The sequence below is a fragment of the Anser anser genome (genome assembly GCF_964211835.1).
Source record: "Anser anser genome assembly, chromosome: 2".
NCBI lineage: Eukaryota > Metazoa > Chordata > Aves > Anseriformes > Anatidae > Anser > Anser anser.
In genome coordinates this window covers 89,283,991-89,306,438 of record NC_139721.1, presented here as the reverse complement: position 1 = coordinate 89,306,438, position 22,448 = coordinate 89,283,991, and the positions used below count along the sequence as shown (strand labels likewise).

The 22,448-nt window shown below is 38.6% G+C and overlaps 1 long non-coding RNA gene across 2 annotated transcripts in view; it reads left to right on the top strand.

Moving 5' to 3' along the window:
- The window catches only part of LOC310895207, a 25,739-nt gene extending 3,393 nt beyond the window's left edge, over window positions 1-22,346 (top strand). Inside the window, exon 2 of one of the 2 annotated variants that reach the window (XR_014580535.1) lies at window positions 1,148-22,346. This is a non-coding gene — a long non-coding RNA (uncharacterized lncRNA). The remainder of the gene's footprint in view (window positions 1-1,147) is intronic. The other variant, XR_014580536.1, reaches the window with a different exon arrangement.
- The last annotated feature ends 102 nt before the right edge of the window (window positions 22,347-22,448 follow it).

Sequence of the window (22,448 nt, the reverse complement as noted above, 5' to 3'; positions counted from 1 at the left end):
TCTGTTGCAGAAGTAATTCATGCATAAGCTAGATTAAAATTGTCACTCTCCTTTTGTTTTTCTTACTTCATTAACAATGTATATTGTATATATAAATATGAATTATTTATTGTCATCTCTCTGCCCCCTTTTTTATTAATGTGTAAATAGTATTCTGAATAGTATTCTGAGAGATCCTATCAAAAGTTAATGTAAGTGTTGGGAACATCTCTGATGAAGTTTTTTCTTGAAAAACTAGAAAATAAATTATTTGGAAATAATCTTTATTTCCAAGATTATTTCCAATAATCTTTCCAAGGGAAATATAAAGCATTTCTAAAAAAAACCAAAACTTCATACCTCCTGTTAGTCTCTGCCATGACTGAATAGAAGGCAGAGAATAGTATGAGTGATTGCTGCAGAAAGATAGTGTTGAGCATATCCCTTGGCATATCCCTCTTCACCTTCTGTCCAGTGTAAGAGACCTGAACATTAGAGGATTTGTAGTCTATTAATTTGTGTTGGGCTGTTTGATGGTGCTGGAGCACTGCAAGTTTTGCTTGCTCACTTTGTTTCTGCCCTATAACACACTGTGTGCATCAGATTAGCAATTGACTGAAGGTAAGGTAGCTTAGCAATTGCAATATTCTGTTTCTTGCTTGCTCAAGAAGGATGAAAGAGCCCAAATTGGTCTATTATTTCTTAACAGAGCTATTAATATAAAATACATTTATTACAGATTTCAATAGCTGAACTAAGTACAAGCCAAGTTCTGTTTAGCTGCATTCATGTAATTCTTCTGGAGTTAAGTGCAAGTCAAAGAACTGGGCCTTAAATTTATCTAAAATATTAATACTCGTGGAAAGCTAAACAACAAAGTCATCAGATTGAAACTATGGGATCATTTATAATAAAGTCTGCTGGCTCAGAAGATCTTGGCCCTGACTATGCTTGTACTAGCACCAGTGATGCGTAATTCAACTGGAGACAGTGTAAAATGAATAGGCGAGACTGCAATCATGCCTTCTGAGTCCAGTATCAACATCTTCACAACTTGTATTTAAAACAAAAGTTGTGTTGATCCATTTTACAGTTTTCTTCCTAGAAATCCTCGCAGAATAACAGTCTCTCTTTTTCTTTTTCTCTCTTTTACTCTTTTTCCTCTGAGGTACACAGAAATTACGCAGCACTCAGAGCAGCTGCCAAGGACAGTTCAGCTAGGAGCGCTGTAACAGGCGTCACATTTCACGTGTCTCCCAGCCAGCCTTGATGTAATGCAGGAAAAATCAGATGATCTTTGGCATGTGTGAGAGGAGGAGAGAGCAATCTACCAGGCCAAAGCTATCACAGGAGGAAGCTGATGTGAATGCAAGGAGTTTACTTCCCTGGAAACATTCCAGTCTTGAAACTCATGGGAATTCCCTCAGCAGGAGCTTCAGACCTTAGAAAACCAGGCAGGAAGCTGACTGCTTGCATCTTTTGCATCTCTTGAATCTCTCTGTGGGCATTTAGTGCCAGTTTTTAAAGACTGAGTTACTACACACCAAACTGACTCCTGATTTCTGCCTCCCACCCTCTCATGGACGTGCTGTGGGCTACAACAAGGGACTCTAGGAACCAGTAGGCCTGTGAAGAGGACAGGTCTATTAAAGGCCAGGCCACTGGGGATCTGGGCAGTGACAGCAGAGAACGATGGCCAGTCACAAAAGGGAAACAGGGAAACGTCTGTGAGCTCTGTTATAATTCAGAGCCCCTTCAGCCTTCATAATGCTGCGTTGCTAGCAGCCGGTAGGCCAGCATCTGGAAGAATCACCCCCACAGACTCCAGCAGAGCGCGCTGAAGGAGCAGCTCTTTGGGAACAAGATCTCCCCACCAGTGTAAAATCCAAGCAACTCTACAGCAGGCTCGGTGAAGATTTATGCAGCCTCACTCTGCCTTTGAAGGAAATCTGTCTTTGGGAGTAGGTATATTACACTGGATTTCATTTCAGATTATGGCACCTCAATTAGGAGAAAGAACTCCTCTGAACAGCAGTCTTAAGAACTCATCTTTTAGCACTCTTCAGATGAAAAATAATCAGAAACTATCATAAAACAGCTCTAAGTTTCGTCTTCAGAAGCATACATATAGCATCAAATCGCACCCTGATTAAAAAACAAAACAAAACAAAACAAAACAAACCTACAAAACATCTGAGTCCAGTCTTATACCTCCCCACCACGATGAGGACCGGTCTGGATCCCTTACCACTTCCTTTGTGCCTGTCAGACACTGCTCCATCATCCAGTTGTACCTGCAGTAGGAGTGGCCGAATCCCACTTTTTATGAACGGCATCAGCTTGTGTTGGTGTGTTTAAGAGACTTCCTCGTTTCTGGGAGTGGCAGTTACTAGTGCCATGGGAACAACCTCACCAACTTGGTAGGAAATTTAGAGCGAGTGCTAAAAAATTGTGGTGAGTAGATAAAATAAGAAAGGACACTTTTCAGCTTTAGTGCCTGAGAATATGTGCGAAAGACCACCAAAAAGCCTTGGTGCAAAACCTCTGCCAGAGCAGCTACTCTTGTTTTCAGGTCTCATTGTCTGAGCAGTACACTGAGCCGCAGCCCACGGACAGAGAGGCTCAGTACTAGTCTGGAGATTGCTGCATTGCTGCCTGTGATATAGGCAATATATGGACATTGCTCTGAGACAGATATGGAAGAATTCTGAAACAGAATTTGTATCATCACGCCAGCTGACAACAGTAGTTGTTTCAAGGAAAATTTATGAGAATTCAGGGGAAAACAGGACTGTCTCTACATTGGCCTACTTGCAGCGCTAGTCCCACACCCTTCTTAGCATCTTCTATTGGTACAGATCTTAATGATTCACATATCCAGCCTCATTTTAGATTTGAATAGATTTTGTATTTGTATTTCAGCCTCATCTCAGATTTGTATAAAGGCTTTTTGCATTCTTCTCAACTCTCATAACTTTTTTATAACTCATAACTTTAGTAACATTTTTCAGGAAAAATGAGTTCTTATTCCACTTACAAGGGTCTTTCTACATAGAATAAGACTTTACTGAAAGCTCTGCACATTGTATTTAAACAAAAAGTTGAGCCACTCACAATGAGTTCAGAGGTATCTGGTTTCTGTTGCTACTCCTTTGCACAATGGTTGAGATAGATTGAAAGAGGAAGGACAAGTTCTTATTGCTTCAGCTAAAGCAGCAGCGAAGGTCTGGGGCATGCAGAAGGGAGAGAGGAAAGGAGATGAGGAGAGGGGAGCACTGTTTTTTGTGATAGGAAAAAGACAGAAATCTCTCCTCTCTAGCAGAGAAACATCTAGATGGAACATTATCAGTTAATGTGTCCAAGTGCCCTGCTAAGGCATTCCTGCTAACCTCAAGCTTATTCTATTGATTGCCAGTTTATATGTACTTTTTCTTGGAACAAGACTAGGAAGAGGTATGTGCCTTCCCCTCCTTTAAAACTCAGTGCTTGCACATTGATAATAAAGGCAGATAAAGCAAGATGCTTCTTTCATTCTTATTGAAACAACATTTTATCTAATTAAATTCCTTTTTTATACTTCCCTTCCTCCTCCCGAAAATCTAAAGACAAACCAAAAATAGTCAAGATCTTCTTTTCAATTTTGCTTTATTAAAAAAGGTTGTTCAAAAAAAAATCTTGACTTTTCTTCAAATGACAGTGAAACTTAAAAATAGGAAGGTACCAGAAAAGCCTTTTATAGTGCAGTCATAACAGTACCACATCATTGTTGAGCACTTCAATTAAAATGATACAGCATGACAGTGATGTGATACATCTCTGCACTTGGTCTTTCAGGACGCAGCAAAAAATTAGTACAATTTTGATTCTGTCTGCCAACCATTTTTTTTCAAATAAGGTACTCATATTATATGAGATAGTAAAGTATTCTTTCCATTGTATGCTGTGATACAGGTATTTTTAAACACATTTTTCAGGTGTTAAAAGCAACATTATTGCATGGCCTCCAAGTCTGCTAAGACAAGAGAAGGAAGACTAAGAAAGACTTCAGAAAACAATATTTTTAGCTGGACAAAAGAGCCATCGATTGTTTGGAAAACCATGGCCAGGATAGTTATGTTGTCTTGCAAATTAGATAAGAGTTGCAGGTGTGAAATTACTTTTGATATTTAGATAATTAAATTAATTTAGGAGACAAATTCATGCTGACATTTGTGAATGTGGGTACTGATACAGATCAGATTGAAAATGAAATGTGAAAGCCCTTTAAAGCTGAAGCCGTTTAAAGAGGCATTTGTAAATTCTATGAACTTTGTGTTTTCTTTACAGTGAAGGACTGTCAAAAGCAAACTGTTTTCTTCAAAAAACAATCCTGTTCTATAATGTATAAATTATTGTAAGTGTCTCTGGTATAGTAAAAACATAGAAGTCAATCTTAATGTATAACCAATAGGATATTCATGAATATTTTCTTCCTTAACACTGTGTAAATTAACATCAAGGAAAACTGCAAAGAGAAGTGAGTTTTCAGATATGTTTATTAAGTAGAAAAAGGCAAAAAAAAAAAAAAAAAACATGCTTGTGCCAAATCTTGAATATGCAATGATTCTCACCAGTGAAAACAATTCTAAGTTAAAGCACTCATACAGGCATTTGCCGTACTGTGTTAAAAATCAATGAGAAACCCAGTGGCCAGTCCATTTAAAACCCAAGTCCATGGAGTTCCCCTCCAAGTTGACTTGGCCATGAAATCATCTGCTTGTGATATGACTTACGTGGTCCAAGACATTTTGTTGATACATTTTTGCAGAGAGTACTTCCAGAAACTGCAGATGTTCTTCTCATCTCAGAGAAGAAAGGAAAAACTAATCGCTATTTGGTTCCTGTTCTGCAAAAGTATTTTAAGAGAGCATTGCATTTGGTCATAGTGTTATTTTCAATAGCAAGAGGTAGAAATCCAACACTGTTCTTCCAGTCTGCAACTTTTTTCCATTTATTTAACCACTCTCAGATTCTTTTAATAGATGTTTCTGCCCATATAGATGATGCAAAACATCAAAATCAAGGTGTCTATATCAGTAGCATCGCAACAATGGAAAAACATGTGTAGGAGTAATCTCAGAAGTTAAGCCTAATTGCTGTTTAAGCAATACAACTATTCTTTTAAACTCTAAGGACTGGTAAAATTATATTATTTATTTGTCCAGAATTGATAAATAAACACTGCAATTGGCAACTCAACAAGAAAAGTGATTCTGAAACGAGAAGGCATTTCACAGAAGAGAGCATTAGAAATATGATAAAAGTGTTGCATGAATCAACACTGCAGAGCCAGAAAATATAATGACACATAACTCAGAAAAAAAGGCAACAGGGAAATACAAACAACGAACAAACAAAGACGAAAAACTTGGAGAGAAAGTATCTACCCTAAGTGGGGCAGGGGGTGAGGAGGGATAGATTATAAGTTGTTAGACAGGACAGAGCAAGTTATTTCATATCATTACACCTGAAAAGGGACATTTACAGAAAAAAAATTCTGCATGATAACTGTGGTGATAGGAACAGCTGGAATATGGGGCAGCCTAAAGACCATTTGTAGAAGCTGCACTACTAAAAATGTCCAAAATCAATTGAAGGAATGAATTTAAACTATTAGAAATGACAGTTTTTCTCCCAGCTAGACTGTAACACCACAACCTGGGCAGAAGAATGCAATGTGAGACCGTGTCACCCTGCTGAAGTCAAAGTAGACAACATCCATTCCTCCTTCCTCATCCCCCATCCACAGATATAGTCATTTCATTACAAAATGAATCTGGTTGATCCAGCATATTACCCTTGGCAAATCCATGCTGTCTGTTCTCAGTGACCTTCTTCTGCTTCATGGGCTGAAAACTGGCTTCCAAGAGGACTTGTGCCATGAATTTCCTAGAGACATAGCTGAAGCTGACCTATCTGGTTCCACAAACGTATATGGGTTTAGATTTCTCAAGAGAACTCTAACTTGGTCCTCTTCCACTACCAGTAGTTGCCTCCTATTTGAACCTGTGTCTAGGCACAAAGGCTTGAGAAATGTTGATAAAGACAGAGGCAAAGAAAGTGCTGAGTATCTCCATCTTATTTATATCTGCTGTCACTAGTCCATCCAGCTCATTTAGCTGTGGGCCTACATTTTTCTCATTTGTTCTTTTACTACCAAGGCAGGGGGAACAGATACTTTGATATTTATTGCCAGTTTCAACTCCAGATGAACTTTTGCTGTCCTCATGTCACCCCCCATTCTGGGCAACTTCAATAATCCTTCTCTACACTCTGTTCCTGCTTCTGCCACTTACACCTCTTCTTTTTCCATCGGAGCTCAGTCCAAGTTCCCTATTTGGTTAAGCCAGTCTTGTGGTATGTGTACTTATTTTCCTGAGTACTGGAATGGACAACTCTTTACTCATATTATTCGACGATATATTCTAAATGAGTCATCTCTCTTGAGCTCCTCTGCCTTACAGAGCTGCCTCCCACAGGATCCCAGCCACCATTTCCCTGAATAAGTCATTCGTCTCTTCTGAAGCCCAGGGTCTGTTCCCTATTCATTGCCTACCTCACTCCTCTTGGGACCTTGAGCATCACTGTTTTGTGGTCAATACAGACAAGGCTGCCATCTCTCTCATCAACAAACCACATCATCTCAGACCATAACGTTCTATGGGAGGACGTACTCAGTCCTACAACACACACAGTAGGGATCACCCCTGTGAGGTTAGAGTCTCAGGACTTGAAATGCTTACAGAGGAAGGTTCGTTGTGCAGCAGAAAATATGTTTATTTTATTTTCCTTCTTAAAAATGTAAGAAATGGCAGAGGCTATACTGTGTGCATGTATGTATTTCATTATTAAGGAGAATTTATCAGCTTTTACAAGATACACTTATCAATCCTGATATGTCACATAAATACACTTATTCTTTATATGATAGGGCACTGGGGGATTTTGAAGCTGTACTCTTATCTACTTTCTTTTAAAAACCCAGCAATGACAACAGTACCAGTCTCCTATGAATTCAGAGGCAGCTGTTTATTTCTTTATGCTTCGCTGTCTTTCTCCACCCTGTTGTCTCTTAAATTGCAAGCTTTGTGGCAGGAAAGTCTTTTGTTCATTGTTTTTGTTTGTTTGTTTGGTTGGTTGGTTGGTTTTTTGGGGGGGGTGTTGTTGCTGGATATCACCCAGCACAATAGGGAATGAAGTTCCCAAGCTTTACCATAATACCAAGAAACAAATGCTCATCCATTTTTTTTCTAATTTTATATATTTTAGGTGACAATTTAGACCATTTTCACCCAACTCAGCCAAACTCCAGGAACTGTTCCATAGACATCTTCCCAAAGATAATGGTTAAAGCTACAGTGAGTATATTATTGTTATAAATAATCTTCTTCAGATTTGTCTAGGACAAATAATACCCAATATGTAATCTACAGAAAAAAAAAAAAAAATAAACAAAACTTTTTAAAGAGAGACAGAAGCACAAAGAGATGACCAAGTTATGGGCACTATTACCAGAGGGAGCAAAACTATCTTTGTTATAGGAAGTCTTTTTTCTTTTTCCAAAAAACAATAGAAAGACAAATTCGAAAGACCATGATATTGTTCTTTATGAGAGAGGATGAGGGTTCTTATCACTGAAGAATTAGCATAGTTCTACATAATTTTTCTTTATGGGCACTTGGGCCCAGAGAAAGGTTACATTTTATTTTTGAAAGCTTTGGAATACCAGATGTTTTGTCATGCCTTCAGTGACACAGAGTCATGTAGAAAAAACTTCACCTTCCAAAAAAACAAAAAGACAAAACACCCACCAAGCATAGGTGCATGCTTGAAGGATGGTGAAGAAATTAAGCACAGCCTGTCTCTCTAAAGGCTTTGTTTCCTCTTCCTGTCTTCCTTTTCATAGGTACACACATTGTTCCTTCTATAACTACTTGATAAACTGAATTCCTTCCAAAGCTTAGCAAGTGCTAACTAAAATGACACTACTTCTTGGGGTGAGGCAACAAAACGTATACCTCTTGCCTCTGGAGATGACACTCCTCAGGTCAACACAGAAGTGGTCCAACTACCAGACAGTCGATCCATATTTTTCAGACAATTGAGTATTGACAGTAACTCTCCTCCCAACAGCCATAGTGTTTAAGAACACAGTCTACAGCTATGTTGTTTCTTCACAAGCATAATCAAGGTATCAGAGGATTTCAGGAGTACTGACAAACAACTTCATATTCTTATTTTGTGTCTAGATGCCAGGAGTATTTTACTGTGGTGGTGCTTTGGGTGGAACACCTTTTTGACCCAGCAGTGACTCTATCCTGAGAATGACTTGAACAAATTAGTCTCTTCTTTCAGCTATATGAATGAATTCCACAATTTTGAGCAACTGCCAAACAAAGAAAAATCAACTTCTGCTGAAACTTGACATATAATATTTCATATTTTGTGTGTATTTTTCTTGAGAGAATACCTCATGCTCCAAATCCTGGGTTTATGATACATGTGTCTGTTAAAATTTCTGCAATTTAGGCCTGTAAACTGAATTAAAACCCAACTATGTCTGTAATACACTCCTGAAGCAAATTCACCACAACAACCAAAGAACTAAGGAACCAGCATTATGTCTGAAGAACAACTGCAAAGCTCTTCCAGCCTGCATGTGCTTCTGAGGCCTGCCTCAAACTCTGTCAGAGTTTGTTTCGCTTTTATCATTCAATAATTTGTTCTCAAGTCTGCTAGTTTATCTGAGACATTCATAATAACCACTTTAAGACATGACTTCCATTTATTTACCACTTGTGAAAAACTTACAGAAACAGCTAGAAAATTTGAGCTCATTTTTAAGTGATCCTGCAAACAATGAAGGATTCTTGTGCCTCATCTTACATGACTGACTTCTCTTATTTCTCTTACACTAATGTTAGAATCCCTCACACCTCTACCATCGTGTAGTACTCCACGTATTTCAGCTGAGGACTCACAAGGGGAAAGAAATTAATGCAGTGATAGTCTTCTACTTGACCCCATCAGTATTGTCCATAACAGGACATCCCATTTGACAGAAGACTTGACTGTGCTGCCTTTTCCTAGCCAACATCTAGTCCTTCAGAGCGATAGAAGTCCAATGAATTCACTGGTGCCAAGTCTGTTTGTACAGTCTCATGAGTCTTAGGGTATTAGGAGTAGCCTTTCCATGTGAGCAGCTCTTCTGGGATGGTCACTGAAATCAACGCTGAGTGCTGCAAACTCAGTGTTGCTCCTGCACCTACTGGTACTGCACTCATTTCCATGTTATGAGCAAACAATTTATGCTGTTTACAGTAATACTGAATACATTTTGAAGGATAAGTGCCACAGGTATGGCAGTACAAGGGGGGATCTAGTGCATGACATTCTAAATGAGAACAAGTAATATAAAATTCACATAGCTTCAGAAGATCCAGATGTCCACCTAGTGTTACTCCAAAGCATTTATTCACAGAAAGCTGTCCTGAGAGCTTCTGAGCTACAGTCATATTGTAAATCCACATTTTGCCTGAACACCTAAGCCGGAATGAAGTATAACAGATTCAGTAAAATACTACACCCCTGTTCTTACTGAAAAAGCATTTGAATATTATTGTATCAAAAGGGCAAGGCAGCTTTAACTCTAGCTAGGAAGAAGTTTCTAGGAAGTGACAGAAATATTCCACGTGAAACAATGATACAGAGATAGACTGTATCTTTTGTCAGATGAGAAGCAAATGCTTTAAGGAATCACAAATTAATTACATCACTGCTATTGTCCACTGGAAATGGGCACTTAACCTACCAGATGTACATATAATGACATCTACCTAGAAAAGTTGAATACCATCTTTCAGAGTTACTCATTATCACAAGTCATACATTTATTCAAGTATTCTTTGCTCACCCATGACTTAAGTGATATGTAGAGAAGTAGAGATGAGTAGTAATGGAAACCTAATAGTGTTTTGGATGTTTTTCCTCAGTATAATGTCCAAAACATCCACATAAGTAGAGGCATATACTAAAGGCAACTGGATGCCACAGCTGTAATTATGTGACAGAGAGGGCCACATAAACTGAACTATCCGTGATACCTTTTTGTCTACTATGTACATACAATACCTTTGTCAGCTAGCCATCTGGTTGCCTACATGCATACTGAAATAGAGGATTTCTGCTCAGGTCATTTTTCAAAGTCCTTTTGAAAGTAATCCCATAATCCAGATGGCAAATGATGCTTCTCAGACTTTGGGGGCTTTTTAAAAGATCTATTTGTATGAAAGAGCTAGGTATCACAAAACTGCTGACCAAAGAACAAACAGAGCTAATAGTAATTTGCAGAGTTTGTGTTAAGTGCCTGTCTTTGGCAAAGCAAAATGGTGCAAAAAGCTAGAACTGATGTGGTAATCCATATGTATTGGGGCATAGCAGTAACGTGCTGACTGGTACAACAGAGGCTTGCAAAAGTGTTTTTTTAAGAACACAGCTGTAGATCGCAATATGATAGACAAATACTTTTTTGCATAGCTTCATCAATAAACTGCATTTTATCAAATGCTTGACCAAAAGACAGATATTACAAGCATAAGCGTAACAAAGATATCTATAATAGTACCAGTTCCTCTGTTTCAAGCTAGTCAACGATCATTGTGAGGAAACCTAGCTCCTTAAATTATCTGTGGAGTAAAGGTGCCCTCCTGTTATTTTACTCTCAATATGTACAGATAGATGGGTTGTTCCTGAAGATGCAAATATCCCTTTACTCCACTGGGGGGAATAAAGCAATGAAGTCCTGCACAACTTACCAGAAAAGGAGGTGGTAGGGAGAAAACCAATCCAAAGTTTTAATAAGATAGTATGTGTCCTTGGAATGGATATGTGCAAAACATTGACCGGCTTTTGCACGATTCTTGTTTACTACTTGGATCAGCAGTGCAAATGAAAAATGAAAACACCACAGTTTTTGCAAGCAGATGAAGTTATCTGCAGGCCTCTTCAGGACTTGAGCAAGTCTGGATTTTTCCCAGCTTTGTTTCAGAATTTGGAGAAATTCACATCAGCTGTATGACCCTGAAAATGCAGCAACTGATATTAGTGAAAGCCATTAGCAATTCTTCTGCTCCAAAAAGCTGCTATTTCATTCCAGACACCTCCTGCTGTGCAAAACCCACCTACAGCAGCTTGGGCTCTATGCAAAAATAAAGCAGGATTTTTCAGATTCTGCAGTATTGGCCTACTGTATCAGCTGCAAATACCTGACTGCCTTGCACTGTAAGACCTAGAACATAGAGCTGTATCAACTATAAACATATACTGTTCAAAAGACCAGTTAAGATAGGTCACTGAAGATCATTTTGATGTGGATAGGTGGGAGGAGGATTAATAAGTTGCCTCAACTTTACATTTAATTCCCTACAAGGAACTTACATTACATCTAGCAGCCTTTTCTTCCAGAAAAAAAGATAATGTGCTTATTTATAAAACACTACCTATGTGTTATATTTCCTAGATTGCGTTAAGAATCTCTTTTTAATTTCTAATAAAGTACAGTTTAAGCATAACAATTCATGTTTGCCAGGAAGGGGGAATGTAATGTTAAAAACATACATCAATGCTGCTATGTCCCAGGTTACCAAAGACACATAAGCCTTGACTACAGAGACATATTTTCAGAAAACATCATTAGAATTTATGTTTTAAATGTAACCAGTTGCTAATGGTTCTGATCTTTCTTCATTTACTCACTGGGGTTGCATTCAGCCCTGCATTTTCTCTAAGACCATGTTTCTATTCTTTGCAGCTTGCAATCTGAAAGCTATTCTGCAGGAAAGAAAGCATATACAACACGTATTCCTCCCTAGGAACCTCTCACTTTGGAGTGAGAATATTAGAAAGTTAGAATTCCTCTCACTTTGGAGATTTGTCAAATGAATATGAATAATTTGACTTTTTTTTTTTTTTTTTTATTGTGCTTGATTATCTGTACTGCTCCAGTACAAAGGATACTTTCTCAAAAACTTGTCTTCATTTTGCAAAGCTTCCCCACCAGGAGGAGCTGTAAGGTGCCTTGTAAGGAGGTAGAAAACTCCTGGCTAATTCATCTTCGAAGACATTTAGCAAACATTTGCTCCAGATTCAGCAACTACTGGAAACATCATTTGATTTTAGCCAACTGCTTACAGAAACATTTACAATCAGAATAATTCGCACAGCTGAAAGCAAAGGCTACATTACAGTCTCGTCTCCTAAAATTGTCCAATGACATTTCTATAATTTTAACAAACACTTTTGAAGTTACCGATGCAAAGACACAGCTATTGTTCCTAGCCTCTTATTCTCCCAGAAGCAGGGTGTGTGGAATCAGCTGTTAGCAGTGGGATTCATGCAGTCACATGTGTATATGCATGCAAAGGTCTCTTTTGTACAAGAGGGTTTTTCAAAGCGGGCAAGTCTACCACAAGCTGAAGCCTGTAGTAAAACTGGCTGAGTATCTCCAGAGAAGTAGAGAAAATGGATTAGCATATATTACATCCTAATGTCTTCTAAAAATTTAGTGTACACATTATTTTTAAATCCTAGAGGAGAAATTAGTCAAGATTTTTGTCTGAAGCCTGTGGAATTTTATGTTATTTCCTGCTCTCTTTTACAGCAGTTTTACTGTTTTGTTATAGAGATGTAAAGCTCCACTAGCATACTGTGAATTCACTGCTCAAAGCATAATCCTAACAAATACTTTACAAGCCAATCGTACTTTGAAATGTTTTAACTTTTATCCTAATTCAGATTAACGATACTTTTCTTTATGAAGCAGAAAAGGACAAGAAAATTAGCACAAATGTTTCACCAAGTAACAGGAAATAAGCATATACGTGAAATAACACCACTATATCCTTCTCATTTTCATCCTGTTTTCTGTGTTTCAGCATCTAGCCTTCTCTATCTGGAATCAGATTTTTTGGTCAGTTGTTGATGTTTCTTTAGTCCCAAGCTTTCCCCAAATGTAAGAGCAGTAGAAATCAATTCATTCTTCATGGATATTCATCCTTTTGTGTCTCTACTGCACCTATCTACAGGCATGATAGCCAGTGACTGTCATGATTTGGACATCTGTTTGCTAGGAATTGGAAGCAAGCTTTATCTATTTCCATTTTGTGCCTCTTTAGGACTGCATTTTACTTTGAAAAAGAAATCCCTACTTTCCAAATTTAACATGTTGTTCAAATGCATCATCACCGGGCATTCAGTCAATAATGAATTTTGATTTTTAATTGCAGGAACTTTACAAATTTGCTTTCAGTGATGTAATAAACATGATAATTTGGATCACTGAGATGTTTTACTAATTGCTTTCATCACTTACACTGAGGGTCTCTAGGCTCTCATATGCATTGGAGCTATACATAAAAAAAAGCTGCTGCCACGAATATAACTGCATACACCATGTACTCTTCCAATAAACTAACACCTCATTGTCTTTGTGTATTGCCAGAACAAATCCGAACTCCACAACAGATTTAGGGTCTCCAAAGACAAATTATCTCATATCTGCCAAGAGGCAGATTATGCCTCTACACCTTCCAAATAAATAATAGTTCAATGCTAAGACAAATAGCTGGGAAATACTCTCCACACATGACTAAAAGCACATTTCAGAGCTGGGCAATGAAAGGGTATCCAGTGTATACTGGGGAAGAATGCCATTATCCTTTCCTCAACCAAGCTTTTCCACTGTGACAAAGGAAATAGAATTCTTCTGCCTTATTGAAACAACAACAGGAGGTTCTTTATCAGGCTTGGTTCCCCCCTTTAAGAATGAGGCAATGCTTAGGGTTCTCAGTGTTCATAGCACTGGTGGGATGCACTGACTGAGTGCAGATGTGCATAAAGGAGTCATCATGTTTTTCAGCAGGATTTATCCAGTTGTTTGAGAAAGTCAAAAAAAAAAAAATGATAATGGTGATGCTGAGACCTGAAAGGATCTCAAGAGAGAATTTAATATTTTGCCTCTTCTAAAGTTGCTCTCATGGTCATTTGCTGGCCTTCTCCTTTACCTGGCAAGTCTATGAACCACAGACTGACAGATACTAACTTCCTCTCTTGGCAATGCCAAATCTACTTCATGCAGCTTGGGCTTCCCTTTTGAGCAGAACTAGTCTTGCCTTTCATTTCACCTACAACTCAAGGCCATTTCCTGGACACACCCAGGTTCTCTCAATGAGAAGTACAGTGCCCCAGGATTTTCCCAGTCCATTCTGTAACCAAGCTGGAGCCCAAGTAGCTGTGATATCCCTCTGATTCTATTAGTGGTGATTTAGGTAGCTCTGGAAGGTCTGATCATTGCCAAATGGATAAATGCAGGTAAATGTCTTGGTTTTCACCTACAACTACTTCATAATTTCAAGGTTTTCTCCATGGTCTTAGAAGGCTGGGATTTGCATCAGAAATAAAACATTCTAGAACATAATTGGGAAAAGGCCTTTTCGTAAACACTCCCCTCTTAAGAAAAGCATCTCCACAACGTGGACTACCCTGTCTTAGGTTATTATTGACTGAACTGATTTAAAACAATTAGTGACACAGGCACAGGTCTGAGCTTGGGAGGTGGGAGAACATGAAGACGGAGGGAATAATCTGAGAGAAGGAAACAAGACAAAGGGAAGAAAAAACTACAGAAGAAAAGAGAAAATACTTAAGAGAAAGGGAAGGGGTACTACATTTTAAGTATTTAGATTTGAAAATTTGGACCTAATATTGTAAGGTGTTTTTTTTTTTTTTAATTGAATCTCAAGTTAAAGGACTCTTTATCAAGTGGGCAGTACTTTCCCCTAAGAAAGTACTGCTATTATTCTAATGATTGATTACTTTATACAAACTGCTTATCAACCCAATTAATCATTTTTTTAAAAAGTTTTAAAATAAATGAAAGAAATCAGTTAGACTAGTTAAACAAAATACCTCATCAGTTCAGAGTAATGCACGTCTATTCTCAAAGCATCTAGGTAGGAAGTATACTTCAACTTAACATCCAAAGATGTCTGTGATGTAGAGGCATTTCCATCCACTTCATGCAGATGTAGAACAAATATGCAGAGAGTCAGCTCTCTGCTTTAATTGCCATTCAGCACAGAACCGATGTTACCATGGAACTATCTATAATAACTCTATCTATTATGATTCATATTCCAACCTGGAGTAGAAATCTACACTTTAGCATCTCTATTCAAATATTCAAAATAACTATTTTCTTCCTCACATGTATATTGCTTAACATTTATCTGGACTGCATTCATCCGACTTTTTATTATCTATTCACTCAATATCAGGAGGTCTTTCTGCACATCTTTGCTGTTGGCCCTCATCCCTTCTACTGTGAGTAACCCTGTAACATCAAAAAAATAAAATAAAAATCTGGTTGCACATTAATCCCCTTATTGTGGTCACTTAGGGATATGCTGTGGAGCATAGACTCCAAATAAAATTACAGGATAATTCAGGTTATTAGAGACATTGGGAGGACATCTTGTCCAAACTCCTGATCCCAGTCTAATTCCTGTAATAACCTTGAACCTAGAAAACCATTCATTAATTCCTACCTATGTTGACTATAGTAAGTTTTTTGGCATTGTTTCCTCTAATATCCTGATACATCAACTGATGAAGTAGAGGCTAGATAAATAGATGGTGAAGTGGACTGAAAATCAGCTGAACTGCCAGGCTCAAATGGTTGCAATCAGCTGCAGGCATGAGTGCTACACCAGTAAGATCGATACTACTTAACCTGGGTGACAAGACTGAGAATATTCCCAGCAGGTCTGTAGATGATACGAAACGTGGAGGAATGGCTGGTACAGCAAGTGATGGAGCTGCCAATCAGACCTGGACAGGCTAGAACAACGGGAAGAGAGGAATCTTACCAAGTTTAACAAAGGGAAGCCCAAGGTCCCGCACCTAGGACCACACACCAGTACTTGCTGGGGGCTAACTGGCTGGGAGGCACTGTTGCAGAAACGCACACAGGGATCCTGTTGGACTAAAAGTTGCCCATGAGCCAGCAATGTGCTCTTGTGGCAAGGAAAATCAACAACATCCTGGGCTGCATTAGGAAAAGTGTTACCAGCAGACTGAAGGAGGTTCTTCGCCTCTGCTCAGCACAGAAGAGAAACATTAGGTGTTTTGTGTCCAGTTCTGGACTCTCCAATAGAACAGAGACATGCACACGCTGGAGAGGGTCCACCTCCTAAGATGATCATGGGGTCAGGGCATCAGACATCCAACGAGAGGCTGGGAGATTCTGGAGAAGAGAAGGCTCAGGGGGATCTTATAAAGGTGCATGGATACCTGATGGAGGGTGTTAAGAAGACTTATCACAGTGGTGCCCAGAGAGAGGACAAGTGGTATCGGACACAAATCAAAATACAGGTAATTCCATTTAAACAGAAGAAAAGTTTTTTTATTGTGAGGGTAGTCAAACAGTGGAACATGTTGCCCAGAAAGGTTGTGGAGTCTCCATCCCTGGAGATACTCAGAACCCAACTGTACATGGTCCTGAGCAACCTGCTCCTAATTCACCCTGCTTTGAGCAGGGCACTTGGACTAAACAATCTCCAGACGTCCCTTCCAAACTTAACACCTCTACGACTCTTTAGGAAAATATGATATATTCTTTTGGCACGCTTTTCTTTGTGCCCACAAATTCTATTCCTTATTATAGGTCCTATCACTCTTGCATAATCAAGAAGACTTTTAATATATACTAACATCACATTTCAAAACTAAACTTGCCGTAAAGCAAAAAGGGAGTACAAAGACAATTTACAGTGGGAGCCAGTCTCCTAGTTACACTGAATGACTGGCTGAACGCCCTGCCCTAGCTGCAGGCAGCCCACGGTGCAGTGACAAGACTACCACCATATTTTACTTGTGAAGGACTGCTTAAATTTCTTCTTTCCCTAGATTTCTGATACCTGTCTTCTAGCTTATAGCTATATGAAGATACTGATATGTGACTGCAGCCACAGGAAGACCCATTATAAGGTGATTTGTATACTTTTGAATAAACATGTCGTTTCTATTAAGATGACTATTTATTTTCTGTGAGAGAATATGACTGCAAAACAGCACTTAAATAAACCTATACCAAAGTTGCTATGCTGCCAGCGCACACCTGTTTTATTTTGTTCAGCTGAATGGTCCCACTGAGATCAGCAACAACAGAAAGCACGTTACAGTTCTGCACCTTACAAAATTGATGACTTAGGATAATGAATCAGTTGGAAATGAAGAGTTACACAGCATGATTATAATCAAAAGGTAAGACTGGTGTCTTCAAGTGAAAAAGGCTTAACTAAGATCTCCTGGCACTTTTTATTTCCAAAAGAACATAAAAACGCTTACCTTGAAGGACAACAAGGAACAGTTGCCTTCCTTCAGGTCTGCATCACTAGCCAAATCTCTTAGTGCCTCATACCTCATTGCCGTGGCCTCCAGCCAGCCCAGCCGTGGCTAGGACATCATACCGAGGTCCTTCTCTCTTGTACATGGACATGGTAAATTAAAAGTTGGGCAACTGTAGGAGGCAATTCAACCCTTTTTATATCTATGTCTCTTAAATAAAATGCAGCCAAGTTATATGCCATTTTGGGATGTGATTATATCAACAGGTACAGATCCCTTTGCCAATATGACTGTGGATACAGATACTTCTCCACCAGGAGTGCTTTAGCAGATCAGGGCCTGGAATTTTCTTGCTTTTTTTTCTACTTGGTTAAGAATTTGTGAGAGTTCATGTGCATATCCACCACTGCTTCTTCAGAACTATCATTTTACTAGCCTTTCCTAGTGCCATGACCAGCATGCCTCAGAATTGTTCCAGTTCTCACTGTAAAATACCTTGAGGCTACAAAAATGATAAAAAAGGGACAATTTAGGCACGACCCTGAATAAATCAAGTAAGTAAGTAAAAGTACCTAAATCCTAAGGAATGAAGAAAGTATGAGCATAGTCATCTAGAAATGCCAGTCCTTATTAAAAAATAAAATAATAATAACAATAATAAATCCTTAACCAGAAATTCACTACCTTTCAAGGCTATCGCTAAGCAATAAGTACCAAATTGGCTGTATTCCAGAAAGCTGCACTGTGGAAGATTAATCTAGAAGATATTCTTTCTGAAAAAAATCCAGAACAACTCACACGAATAAGTATTTTTCACAGACATTGTTTGTGGTTACTTTGTCTGCTTGGTTTAACCAAAAACATTTCTACATGAAAGCAGGAGAGATGCTATCAAGGAAGAGGAACGGTAGGTGGTATCTACACAAAAGCAGAGACACGCTAAGGCTTGTGGAGATGCAATGTAGGTATCAGGGAATAATCATCAGAGCCCTGTATGAAACGTATTTACTGAAGTGACATTACTGTATGGTTTATTTAAATTTTTGCTTTCCCTCTGTAGATTATCTGTCTAAATGTATTATCTTATGGCACGAAACGTGAGAAATTGCAGAACACACAGTAAAAGATCTACATGAGCTACTGTCTACCCGATTTGTAGGGAGAAAAGAGGATAGTGGAACAGACTAAAGGCCAAAGCAAGACAAACACATTTTGCTGGATTGCAAACTTACAGCTTGAAAGAACACCAACAGTTAAACTTTAATAGGAGAAAATGAAGTTAGTTATGACCTATTATAAGCTAATACAGAGAGAGATCGAAAGGGATCTGCCCTCCCTCAAATTCAGAGAACGACATTACTATCTTAAAGAGATCCAAATGGGAAGTTTTGGGGTGAATTTTGACTTTACTGGAACAAAATTACCCTAGATGAAGAAAATTGGACCAGATATCCTCCCTTAGCAAAAGAATGTATTAAGTACATGCTGAAGTATTTGGGGAACATGTTGAGAAAAAAACACGTTGAATTCCTTAGCAATATAAATCCTCCAAAAAACCTCTGCCCTTGGTAAGTAAACCAGTCCTGCACAACAGGCAGCCTGGAAAGCAAATTACCTTACACGCTGAGCTGCCAAAAAAGCAACAAGTACACCCTGCAGTCAAGATGGTCGCTGGGCCAGACAAACCAAGCCTGATGAAGTGGTGAAGTTGTAGGAGATGCACTTCAACTCTGGTAAATCCAGGTCTTAAAAGGTTTAACTCCTCTAAGTTTATGCTGCCCTGAATTCAGCAACTTGCTTGGAGTCATTAGATATCTGGTAACTTTTCCACAGATGCTCATGTTAACAAAGCCAGGCAGAGATTACCCCAGGTAGGCTTTGATCACACATACGCAAAGCGAGATATAGCCTAGTGAAGCAGCTTTGTCTGGCTAGACGTAGGGGTGTAGTCTAAAGATAAACGTTTCAGCAATAGTGCTGTCTTAAACAGTCGCTATGCTCTGAGCTGTGCCAGCTCCACTGTTTTTGTGAACAGTGTAAGTCAAACCAGCAAACTGGTCCAGCTGATGGGTCTTCTAGACTGGGTTACTTTTTAACTGGATCAGTTGTCTCACCTGCTTCCCAGAATGCCCACACAAATGCGGATGTCAGCACAACACAAAGGGTTATGCAAGGGTCAACACAAGCAGAAGCAGAGATTGCTGACACTTGAGATACATCAAGGCCAAGAAAATCCCACACATGAGAAAAATGTTTAGTAGGATAGTTGTTTGATGGAGGGTGAAGCTCGTGATGTGGTCTTTTGCTTAGTGGAACCATTAACAGTTTCACTTTCCTCTGTACGACCAAAAAAAAATAAAATAAAATTGTAAGGACCTACTATCTTCCTCTGTCAGCTCTGGTTTTAACAGACTAATAGATGCACATTACTATAGCTTTATAACTCACTTCTTAGAGGAGCAAGTTAACAGCCCCATTTATACCTACTTACACAGATGCTTTCTGTGATATGAGAGTAAAACATTTTAGCAATATAATTAGACCAATACAGAAAGTGAAACAAATCCCTCAGAGGCTATACTTTAATGCTTTAATGTCGTAAGCTGAGGCAATAAAGCACTGCTGCTGAAAGAAGCAATTCTACTGCTTGTCAGATTCCCTTACATCTCTATCCTTTGCACTGATAGGACTGTGCATTGAGTTGTGTGATGCAAAGGATCAGAGATTTGATCTGGGTCACAGTTAACCTTTATTTATTTACATACTTGCTTTTGCCTGGCTAATTGTAACTTAGATCTGAACCCTGAGCTGGTTCAATGCTTGACTGTGAAAACATCTGTGTCAGCAGAAAAGAAGGCATGGGAGTGAACAGGGAAGGCCTTAGGAAAATAGACTGCTCCTTTCAGTAGCAGCATTTGCACACACTGGTTTAAAGTTTAAACTGTGAAATGATGCCCCGAAATACTTTTTTTTTTTTTTTTCCAAAAAGTGAAAGAACAACAAAGAGTAGGACTGATAGTTGCTTGGCAAAAATGCTTGAAAAGTCCACAGCCAGCACCTGCATCATTAAATGGTTCAGGAATCTATAAAGAACTCCAATTTAGGAAGATTTCAGTTCCTTTAATTAACAACAGTTCTGTTGTTAGTTGATTCATATGTAAAGTAAGACTCCTGTAACCACATCTCCTGATTGAACTTGTGCCAGCAATGTTTCTTTCCCAGGTGCTCTTGCTGTGAAAAAAACAATGCAACGTAATGTACCACTCTAGATGCTTTCAGAGAGTACTTTACTTTCTCATTTCCTGCATTTGGCAGATTATATTTAAGCAGGTATCTTACCTGTCCTGGAAAGGAGCATATGATATGTAACCTTACACAAATGAGAGTAGCACTTCAAAAAGCATGCTGAGTGTGTACAACTTCCATAGATTGTTAATAGGAGTTGCAAATCCAAAACATATTTTGAAACTTACAGGTCTTTTAAAAGCTAAACATATAGATTTACTGGTTACCAACTAAATGTCTACAAAAACTCTCTGAGGTTATTTTGTATGTTATTTCCTCAAAAAAAAAAATATTTGTTATTGAACTTTTGTTTCTATTCTGATTAAACACTAAGAATAATATTCCTGTGCAGTTTAATTGTTCAGTCAATACATTGAACATCTTGCTGAGGAAAATGTAGTAATTTCTGAACACCAACACCCCAGTTACACTGAGAAGACTCGAAACGAGACTACCAAATTATTTATTTAAACATGCCGGAGTAACTTTTAAGAGCAGCTAAGTGCTGCTAACAAGAAGCACGTAAGTAATCATGACTACAGAGTATAGCCTTCCCCTGCCTTTGAGCACTGGAAGCAAATGGTGAATGACCAAAGCAAATAGGAATCTGCCCATGATCTACCTAAGGAAAATTGTACAAGACCCTGCTCAACACAGACATGTCATGCAGCCATACTCTAAAGGATCGGAAAGGCTGAACAGTAAAATTCTGAGAGAAAATATTAAGAGACAACATAGTACACAGGGAGTAGGACTAAGCAATAAGAATACGTCAGCTAACTTTACAGCACGCTTGAGGCAAGGCCTTCAATAGTGGCACAGTGCCTAAATAATTAGAGTATTTTCCAGACATAAGCTTAGCCCTTCAGATCCTCATTTGTGAAAATATTTTAGGGAGGTAAGCCTAAACTTGTAGCCCAGCACATGTGATCTTCATAAGAATGATATATGTTGTCCAACTGTACTAAATTCTGAGACATTTGGAAAGGTTCATAATTCAAGGTAGAACACATGATGTTTTTATTAGATGAGGATAATCTGCAGCTAGATGGGGTAAATTAATCTGCATTAATGGTAAAAGAATTGCATTGATTTGGAGTAGTAAGAATGTTTCTGGATGGAACATCGTTGCAGTGTGAGACGACAGAGCATGCACCAGTCAGTGGTGGTGATTACTGAAAACTGTGGACTTAGAATTTGGTATGTTAGATTCTGACTAAGGACAATGCTGCAAAAGAGTGATTCCTCCAGAATTACTGATTGCCTGAGAATAAACAAACAATCCAGCCAAGAAAAGTGGAGAAAAGCACTGTATGATTAGTTAGCTGCTGATTCAGAGCTCACACTTAAAGTTCTCTCTCAGTAAAAATCTCTGCTTAAATAAATGGGTTGAAGTTTAATTTCTTCTTGGGTGTTGGGAACTGCACATGCCTTTCATGCTGAGGTAAGAAGATGGTTCACATAAACAGGGGGGTTCCAAAACCAGGCTTACAAAGACACCAGTGATTAATGTCCTTTACTAACAGTAAAAGAACAGTAGTTGCCTACAGTGTAGAAGCAAAACTATGAAAATCTATCTCACATGTTCAAAATTGCTTGTCATCATCAATGCCAAAAAACAAACAAACAAACAAAAACACTACCACAAAACATAGTAATATCATCACACAACTAAGTCCTTCAGGATTTATTGGACTGGTTTTCAAGGGGAAGGTGAACAAATCATCAGGATAACTTTCTGT